Here is a 10,632-nt window from a genome sequence, read left to right as displayed (position 1 = left end):
AGGGCGGGCCCAGGGAAGGGGGAGGGAGGGAAAGGGGCTCCGGGGGCGGGGCTCGGCGCTCGGACAGCTCCTGGGGCCGGCCTCCTGCGCCCGCGGCCGCCTCTGCCTGCGGCCGGGCCCAGCCTCTGGCTTTTAAAGCCCTGGAGCTGCGGGAGGGGGAGGGGGCAGGATGGCGGAAATGGCTTCGCTGGGACAGGCCCGGCCAGGGTCTCCTGGGAAGGGGTCCTGGGGATGCTGCGGCCCCCGCATTGTGCAGTTCCCCCGATCGGCTCCGGGAATGGAGGACCAGCGCTCCTCAGCATTGTCGGGCGTTGAGGGAGAGGTGGAAATAGGTCTGGGACCCACGAACCCCGGACTTGAGATCTTTCGAAAAGGAACGCAGGGCGGACCCCAGTCTGGTCGGGCCTGTCTAGCTTTCGGGTGTGGAGGCCAGGAATCTGCGGGGGCGGGTGGGGGAGGCGGGAGGCGAGGGAGCGAATGCTGAAACAGCGAAAGCGCAGTACGGAAGCGCTGCGCGCGCCTATGCCGCAGTGTCTCCCCGCCAGTCGGTCACCCGGGCTGACCCCGTGCCCGCTGGGGAGGCCTCCCTCCACCCTGACTCTCTCCTAAGGGGCGGATGTGGAGCGCAGCGGCGACGCAGCCATCGGGTTGTGGAGGGGGAGAGGGGCTGCCATGCCCTTGCTCCAGAAATTCGGCTTCATTCGTGGTTTTCCGCCCTTCCGCGCGGCTGCAGCTCCCCCCGGCGGCCCCGCAACCAGGCGGATAACCCTTCCCGCGGCCGCCCGCCCAGAGTTTGCAGCCCCCATGACGTAAGGCCCAGCGGCCAATGGCGGGGCGCGATGGTGCGGGGGGGGGGGGTTCCGGGCCGCACAATGGACGCGGGCGGGGACATGTGTCCCCAATTAGGGCCTGGCGCCGCCATTGTCCCCTCCCCCGCCCGGTGGTTCGGGTCTGCACGACCGGAGCGCGCCCCCACACGGCCCGCTATCGCGGGGGGACCAAGGTCGCAGGGGTGGTTCCGGGGATTGTCCGGGAGCGTGTGCAAGGCGAGGGCGCGTGCACCTGTCGTTGCACGCGGTGACCTTGTGCGGGACGGCACGGCGGGCCCGCGGACACCGCCCGGGAGCGCGCGGCGGGCAGGCCCTCCGGGGACGCGCGTGCGGGGACGTGCCGGGAGTGCTGAGCTCAGCGCCCCGCCGCCGCCTGCCCGGCGCTCCGCCTACTCCCGCATCTCCGCCCCGGAGTCGAGCGAGGGTGGGTGTGAGCGAGCCGGCCCGGCGCTGGGACGCTGCGGAGACCACAGGCCGGCTTTGTGCCAGCGGCCCCGGCCGTGGCAGCGGCGGGATATTCATCTTGCGTGGCAGTTGCTCCCGAGGGGCGGGGGTGGGGCGCGGCCGCCCCCTTATCGCAGAGTCGCAGCCGGCGAGGCCCGCAGTGGGGGCGGGGACGGGAATCCCCTCCGCCGAGCCGCTGGTCCCTTCTCCATCCCAGGGGGGGCCGGGCCCAGGCGCAGCCGGAGGCTCGGGGCCAATTAGCATTTTGATTGCGGGACTGGGGGGGCCCATCTGGACCGAGGCCTAATTACCGGGCTGACTCTCCAGGCGCCTGCGGGACGTGCCAGTTGCAGTCCCTTCACCCCGGACAATCCCCCCCCCCTCTGCTTTCCCCCTGCGTTAGTGCCAGTCACCCTGTCGCTGTGTCCCTGTACTTGAGTTCTGGCCTCTTCCGTCGTGCTTCCGCTCCCCTACTCCATCCTCCTGCCCTTGTCCTTTGTCCCCCCTCATCGCCTGTGTCCTCCATCGCCCTTCACTCTTCCTCGTTTCCCTATCCACTGAATATCCATGTCCCTGCCCCTCTCTGCCCCCAGCACTCTTGACGGAGGAGGCTTCAGAGCACGGCGTGTGTCCCATGGCCCAGCGCTCCCGAGGGGACCATTTGGGCCCTTGCTCCAGTTCCAGCTCCCGTGGCGCTCACAAGCCCTCCGGGCACAGGCAGGGAGAGGCAGCTGGGCCCAGGCCACGGCCATCAGTCCGAAGCGGCTTGGATGCCCAGCGCACATGCGCCCAGACTCAATTACTGGGACCTCCTCACCTTGACACCCTCCCATCCCAAGGTCCTTGCGCCTCAGTCCTGGGATCCAGCTAGGAGAGGCTGGGGAAGGACAGATGGTGATTCTCCCGCTTTGGAAAGTTGCAACCTTCCTCCACTGGAGGCCATCCTGAGTCTCTCTCACTGAGAGCTGGAGGCTTGGGGGGTTTTGTTGCAGGAAAGGAGACTGGGGTCCCCAGGTGAGTCCACTTTGGCCTTCAGCAAACCAAGCCAGGTGCAGGACACTCCAGTGCTCTGCACACCAACTGTGCCTGGCCTCCCACTTCACCCCCACGGAGCCTCTCAGCTTCAGGGACTCTGTTCCTGGTTCACGGTGCATCTCTGGGCCCAGCCCCATATCCTTGTGGGATGGAGGGATGCAGTGTTGGTTCTATGTTCCTCTACCACCTCCAGCTCTGGGCAGGTCCCATGTTGCTGAAAGAACAGGCTTTAAGGGAGAGACTCCCAGTGTTGTGTCCCTAGCACCCTGCCCCCAGCAGAGCCAGGAGCCCTGTGTGTGCCTGTGGTCACCTTCTCACCATTTGCTTCTGCCCTAGTTGGGCCCCAGCCCAGCCCAGCGTAGAGGGTCCACTCCTATACATCTCCCCTCCTGGCTGCCGGGATCCTATCTTGGCTAGGAGCCTCCTTTGGTCTGGCTCCTTGGCACCCCAACACCCCCAGCCTTCTCTTGTACTACAGAATTGGGGGTGGGATGTCTTGCCTTCCTGGAAATCAGTTGGTGTCCTGGGTGCATAGTGGGTGGCCCTGACCTGCTGGTCTGCTGGTTCTGGCTCAACACACACACACACACCCCGTTTCCCATCTTTGAGATGGGACTCGGGTCTCTGTGCAGCCACTCCCCACCTGCAGCTCAGGATTCAAAAGTCACTGCAACCTTGAAGCTTGCTCTGCAGTGCTGGGGTGCTGCCCTCCCAGCCACAGCAGGGTCTGCCTGTCTGTAGGCTTCATCGGTTAACAAGGACTTGGAGATGTGGGTATGTCTGGAACCGTTTTTGCCTTACAAATCTGTATGAACACCAACCTGTGCTCTGCAGGGCTTGTTCAAGGGGGGGAGGCAGCAGACGCTGGCTTCTGTGCTCCTGGAGTCCACAGTCCAGCCCAGGACACAGATGCTAACTAGAAAGACATGTGAACTAGGTGATAGCTTGATGAGAGCAGGAGAAGCAGGACCACGGTGGAGAGAGGCTGCTGAGATGCAAGAGTACTGGGGGAAACAACCCGTGTGAAGGTCCTGAGGCCATCGTGGGGTGTGTGGGCGGGAGCCCTAGGCCACAGAGGGGTGGGTGCATGAAGGCTCAGCAGTGACATATTGAGGCAGGAGAGGAAGAAGGGGCAGAAACCAGGTCTGGGGGTAGCTGTGGTCTTTGGCCTCTATTCCGAAGGGGATGGGATTGTATGTCTTTGAGGAGCAGCTGGGAGGCCAGTGGCTAAGCAGGGGAGTTAGGTTTATTCAGAGTTGGGCTTTTGCCGGGGGAGCTACTGAGAAGGGCATCTGAGCCAAGGGCATGTGCAAGGGAGGGGTGGCATTGATTGTGGCATCTAAACATAGTGAGGAGGGGTACAGACAGAGTGTGGGGCCCTGGAATGCTGGAGTCAGGGTTTGTGGGAGTGAGCTGGGAAGGGGGTGATGGTCAGAGAACAGGGTGTTGGATTGAAATGCCTGGGTGGGGTGGGGGAGAGTTACTGGTGGTGACAGGGTCCAGAGTGTAATTGGGGCAGAGGACGAGGTCATTGGCAGGAGGAAGAGGTCGAGACTGGGAGGCAGGGAGTTGAGGGATGGTCCACGAGGACACTGAGGTCACCAGGAATTCAGACCTGACACAGTGATGGGGGTGGTGGGTGCAGCTGATGGCTCATGTCAGCCTGGGGAGAGGGGGTGGGTGCCCCACTTCCGGGCTAGGGAGGCGAGGTGGGGAGAGAAGCAGGGAAGCCGGTTCCTGCCATGGCAGGAGGCAGACCTGGTCTCTGTTGGGGTGGGATCTTCAGTGTTACATGGGGAAGTTAAACCATAGCAACTGAAAATGTCTACTTGAAAAAGTCAAGGCAAAACCAGGAGCAGAGGATACATTCGCACTGAATACAACACGGCATTGCAAATCACGGGCACAAGTGAGCTTTTTACAGAACAAAGATGCTGAGACCTCAGGGGTTAAGCTGTGATTGGCCACACAGGAATGCGACCTTACTAGGAAAGACATGAAAACTAAACAAGAGAATGCAAATTCAGGTGGTTTGGGTTCTTAAAAACTTTTTATTATAGGAAATGTCAGATATGCACCAAAGTGCAGAGTGAGACAGTGACAGGTCCCTGTGTGCCCATCACCACCATCTCCAAGGACCACCAGCTCAAGCCAGTCGTGTTTCCTTTCTGCCCTCCTCCTTTCCCAAGTCCCAGACACCATGTCACAAAATGCCATGTTTCTCTTAGTGAATCAACAAGACATGAGAGTGCATGGGGCTGCAGGTTGTGTGAGGGAGCCCCAGCCTCCCATGCTGAGTCTGACCGGATGGAGCCATTGAGTCCTGCCCCCTCTTGATTTGAGCAGAGTGTCCTGTGTCCCAGGGTCTCCAGCTGGCCATCAGAGAGACTAGCAGTCCCCAAATGGCCCAGGTCCCGCCTCATTCCAGGGGTCCAACTGCCTAGCCTGTGCAGACCATTAGCCTCATTTTATTTTAAGCCTGAAATATTTCCATACAGTAAAATGCCTTAAGTGTAGCGTTCATCAGTTTTAACAAATGCATATGCTTTTGTAACCCACACCCCATCAAGACACAGGACACTTCCTTTCCCCTATAGGACAGTTCTTGGTGTTTTACAGGAGACACCAGAGAAGGGCTGGAGGGGCAGGAGGATGATCCCTGGAGAGGAGAGAAGAAGGAGGGTGACCTGCAGATGGCAGGGCCAGCGTGGGCCCCCAAGGGAGGCTCTGCAGCCAGCGGAAGCTTGGCGTGGGGTGGGCTGGCCACCTTGTGGCTCCTAATCCAGGGTGGACCTTCCCTCCCAGGGGGTTGCACACTTTCAACATTTGCTCTGGAACTTTGCCCCCATGGCCTCAGAGTGTGCTCGCCCCACCTCCCCCCCCGTCCCTCCCAGCTGTGTCCCAGAGAGGTCCACACTTGCCCCCTCCTCTCTGCCACCCCTCCACCTTCTCACTCTCACAGGACCACACTTCCTCACCAAGCACAGCTGCTCAGTCTTCTGAACTCTAGGTGGCTCCTTTGCCACCCCCACTGCCACTTCTAGGGCTTTGCTTCCTGGTGAATATGTGACACATTGCCCATACTGCCCTCCAAAGGAAGACTTGAGCCCATTGCTCCAAGTGGGCACCCTCACTGTCAGAGGCTCCAGGGGCTTCCCCGGCACACATCGCAGGCTTCTAGTGGTGGCCTGCATCCGATGACTGGCTGATACAGAAGTTAGAGGCCTGGCCCTTTTGGGGCAGGACACCTCTGGCAGGCCAATCTGAGTCCATAGCTGTTGTGGGTGCCAGGGTGGGCCTTGGCACTCCTGCTCCCCCTTCCCTCCACTGCGCTGATCACAGTGGCATGTCCTGCCCACTGCTGCCTCTGAGCCTCCTTCTCAGAGAACCAGGACTGTGGGAATCCAGGTCCGAAATGGTCTGAGAAGGCAGGCAGCAGGGGCTTGGGCAGGCTTGCTCACCTCTTGGCTGGCAGTGAGGACCCATCTGCTGCAGGTGGAGCACAGAGGGCCCAGGGCACAAGGCCAAGGTCCAGTTGCTAAAACTTTCACCGGTGGTGAGCTGGGATCACACAGCAGGAAGGGGACGCGCCAGCTGCTGCACTGTGCCAGGTGTGTGGAAAGCACAGGACGACAGTGACAGTGGAGATAGCGGGGTGAGGTGGCTGTCATTCAGATCTACTGAAGCTCTGAAGAAAGAATAATGAAAGGTTGAGAGCGACCCCTGAGAGGGGGAAACAGACAAGGTGCCAGGAGACAATGACCAGGTGGACAGCCCAAGTGGACTCCCCAAGTTCAGAGATGGAGCTTGGTGTGTTTCTGGAGGGCAAGGGTGGCCGGAGTTGGCTGGACAGAGCACCAGAGAGGAGAGCTAAGCCCAGAGGTCCCCTCATGCGTTCTGCGGAGCGCTGCTCAGCGCATGACTGTGAGGAAAGTTCCAGAGTCTGGGGAGAGAGCCACCTGGAAGGATGTGAAGGAACAAAGCTCACACAGGGTGGAGAAACTCAGGCTACAGGTGTCAGCTTGAGCACTCAGAACAGCTCTCTTCACAGAAGACAAAACTGACACGAAGGGAAACCCCACTCTGAGGCCTCCTTACAGAGCTTGAAAGCAAGACCCAAAGAGACCATCCTGGTTCCTAGCAACTGAAACTGCATCACAGAACCTATCTCAGGGTCATTCGTAGGGAGACAGAACCACCTGGACAGAACCAACAATGTAAGACTCACATCTGGGCGCCAAGGAAAAAATGACACGGTATCCACATAGCAAGAAAACACTACCCACAATGAAAAGGAAGCTCAGCAGTCAGAAGTGAGCCAGATGGACACAGATGACCGAGTTGGTGGGCATGGATGTCACCACAGGGATGGCTATGTCCCCACTGCTGCAGAAGCTAGAGGAAAGATTGAACATGTTAGTGGAGACATGGAAAGTATAAAAAAGACCCAAGTTGGGCCGGCCGAGTGGCTCAGTTGGTTAACAGCACAAGCTCTGAGCAAAAGGGTCGCCGGTTCAATTCCCACATGGGCCAGTGAGCTGCGCCGAAGCTGAGCTGCCAACAGGTGGCAGGATGGCTCAGCTGGTGACAGCACGTGCTCCTTAACAACAAGGTTGCCGGTTCGACTCCCGCATAGGATGGTGGGCTATGCCCACCTGCAACTAAGATTGAACGCGGCACCTTGAGCTGAGCGGCTGCAAACTGTCGACGGGCGGCCGGATGGCAACTGGACTTGAAGCTGAGCTAGCTGCGTCCTCCACAACTAAGATTGAAGGACAACAACTTGGCTGTTCCTGTTCCCCAATTCCCCAACACTGTTCCCCTTGCCTAATCCCCCAATAAAATCTTTAAAAAAATAAAAAGGACCCAAGTTGGACTTCTAGAAATGAAAACTGCAATGCCTGAGACTTTTAAAAAACATACAGGATGGAATTAATGCTGGATTAGACACTGCAGGTTTGTGAACTTGAGGACATGCAGTAGAAATGACCCGAAGGGGAACACAGGGCAAAAGACTGATGGGAAAGAGAAGAGCACTAGTGAGCTGATGCACAGCTTCAAGTCGCTGGACATACATGTAATGGGGTCCTGGAAGGGAGGAGAGGTTGAAGAAACAAATCTGTAGAAGTGATGGCCAAAATGTTTCCAGGTTTCATGAAAATTATACACTTACGGGTCCAAGACTTTGGTCAACATCCCCAAAGCACATGCGATGGGAAGAGAGCCACACTGCAACACATCCTAATCCAATGATAAAGGGAAATTTGGAAATTTCCTTCCAGAGAGAAGGAGAACATGGCAACACTGTGTACAAAAGAGCAAAGATAAAGACGCGGATAGGTTTCTAATGGAAATAAAATGAGTGAGCCAACATGGGGCAGCGTCTTCCAAGTGCTGAAAGCAAAACATCGACCATCTAGAACCCTACACCCAATGAAACTGCCTTTCAAAAACGCAGGTTAAATGGACGTTTCGAACATACAAAAACTGAAAGAATTCGTCACCAGCTCCAAGAAATCCTAAAGGATGTCCTAGGACACAGTTGATGAAAACCTGGATCTCCACAAAGGAATGAAAAGTATGGACATTGTAACTACATGTGGGTACATGTAAAGACTTTCTTATTATTTAAAAGATAATCACCTGGTTAAATAAGAAATAACAATGTACATGAGATTTGCAACATGTGTAGAAGTAAAATGTATAAGCAGATAGCACAGAAGCCAGAACGGGAAGACAGAAGGACATGGGCGAGGTAGGTTGGCACGTGACTAGTGACATCCCACACTGCATTAAGTCGTCACGTCTCCTTACTCGCCTGTGACCTGTGACAATTTCTCAGTCTTTCCTTCTTTTTCATGACCTTGACAGTTTTGAGGAGTGCTGGTCAATTTTGTAGAATGTCCCTCAGTTGGGGTTCATCTGAAAGTTCTCCTGTGATTATCCGGGGTTCTGGGTTTGGAGAGGTGAGGTAGCCTCACAGCACAGGGTATGTGACGTCACATGACTCACCACTGTGATGCTGACCTCGGTCATTAGGTTAAGGTGCCATCTTCCAGGTTTTTCTACTGCAAAGCTACCAATTGTCCTTTCCCTGTTGCAGATTTTCTGTCCCCGTCGCATTAATGTACGTGTGGAGGGAAAGCGAACGTGCTTTCTTAGTTCATAGGTCTGTGCACTGAGGACCCACACAATGGGCTCACCCAAGGAAGGACATCTGAGAAACCCTGTCTGTACCTGGACCTGACTTAGGTGAAGGTCCTGGACGTGAGGCCTGAGCTAAAGGCTGTGATGAAACGAGATACTGGGGTCTTAGGAGGGGCCAGAGGGAGCACTGTGGTGAACTGCATCTATTGGTCACCCCCTTGGTGGACCCTTCCACACTGACACTTGGCTTGGCCAGCTGACTTGCTTGGCTACTGGGACATCAGTGTGAGTGATGCCGGCAGAGGCTTAATGGGATGGCGGCCCCTGGGGTTTGTTTTCCTGCAATATTCTCTCGGAATCTAGCAGCAACATAGCCTGCTGAGCAACAATGCACCACTTAGAGAGGCCCTGGAGGACGTGGGTCATCTTGGACACGCTGGTCACAGCTGAGCTCCCAGCTGACACAGCCCCACGAGCAGCCCCAGCTCCACTCGTGGAGTGGAGCCACCCAGCTGAGTCCGGCCAGCCCGGGACGATGAGGAGATCGCTGCTGTTTCAAGTGCTGACACTTAGGCAGGCTGCTTATGTCACAGCCGAGAACTGGAGCTCCTTGTCCTGCACCTGTTGGCTCCTGTCCCCCTCTGTGCGTTCCCAGCTCAGGTCCCACAGTCCACAATTATCATCAATCCCTCCGCCAACACACACTCTTCTATCGCCCCGGCTTAGACCAAGCTGTCTGCCTACTGCACGCACACCTACATCCAGGCACCAAGACTTGGCTAGAGAAAAATGGGAAACTCATACTTACTGGTCCTTTACATTCCTTCACTCAGAACTCGATTCCTTAGTCTCTCCTCCCTATGACCTTCGACCCCAGTGCCCTGGCCTGAAACCCTGGACCCACCCTGAATTGTTCTCCTTTCCCCCTGCATCCAGCCTGCCAGCAAATCCTGTCTGCTGTGGCCTCAAAATGTAGCTCAGACCCACCCCTGAGGGGCTGTTCCCCTTTGCGCTCAAGCGAGTCCCAGCTGCCCTTCTCTCCCTGCCTGGTTCCTGCAACTTCCTTGCCCTTTGAGCCCCCCCCCCCCCCCAGATCACAGTGCATCTCTGCTCACAACTCCGCAGTGGTCTCCCGTTGTGAAGAGCTCTCCTTCCTTGACCAGCCATTCTCCTTGCTGCTTCTTGAGCATGTCCACTTCAGTCCTGCCCTTGACATTTTCTGTCCCCTCTGCCCAGAGCTCCACAAGCCACCCAGCTCCTTGTACCATCTCAAATGCTGCCTCCTTAGAAAGGCCTTGCCTGACCCCTTACTAGAGGAACCCCACCCTCTTGGAAGAACAGAAGTTAGCTCTCCAGCCTGTGTCCCCGGAGATCATCCAGGATGGGAAGGACTTTGCCTGCCTGGGTGAAACCCAGTCCCCAACCTGAAGCCTTGCTGACCCATCTGAGCAGCCTCCTGGAGCCCGAGGGGTTGACATGCCCTTCTAACCCCTGTCCAAAGCTGACAGGCAGCCTGGGCACCCCGGGTCTGGCTCAGCCACAGGACACTTGCCCAGCCAGCCCAGCCCCAATGGCCCACACCCCACACTCCTCACCTCCCCCACCACACTGTCCGCCAACCTGTCCCAACCCTTTCATTGTTGGGCTCTGCCCACCCTCTCATACCATCCCCCTGATAAAAGCCGGGCACTGCCACTCTGTGGGACAACTTGAGCCCCATCTTCTAAGGGGCAGGGGGTTTCTGCACTTGTGTCGTGAATAACAAGTGCTCTCTGGGATTGCCTAGAGCAGTTGCAGCAGCCCTTGGACCCTTCCCCAAAGACAGGCTGGGGTGCTGCTGGGCACACTGGGTATGGCCAGCCTTGGGACTAGGAGGCCACCAGTGAGCAACTGAGCTGTGGCTCCAGGCAGGGCAGCTCTATGGGCATGTGACCAGGGCAGTCACACAGGGCCCCAAGCTCAAAAGGGCCCACACTAGGTTTAATGGTCTAGTGTTGCCTTATGGGAATTCTTTTTTTTTTTTTTAAGATTTTTATTGGGGAATTGGGGGGATGGGAACAGTGCTGGGGAATTGGGGGAAGGGGAACAGACAAGTTGCTCTCCTTTTTTTGTTCTTCAGTCTAGTTGTGGAAGACATTGCTTCACTGCCCCAAGTTGGCACCATCATTGTGCTCTT

Source organism: Hipposideros armiger, unplaced genomic scaffold, assembly GCF_001890085.2.
Source record: "Hipposideros armiger isolate ML-2016 unplaced genomic scaffold, ASM189008v1 scaffold_897, whole genome shotgun sequence".
Classification (NCBI taxonomy): Eukaryota; Metazoa; Chordata; class Mammalia; order Chiroptera; family Hipposideridae; genus Hipposideros; species Hipposideros armiger.
Note: the sequence above shows the minus strand (reverse complement) of the source record.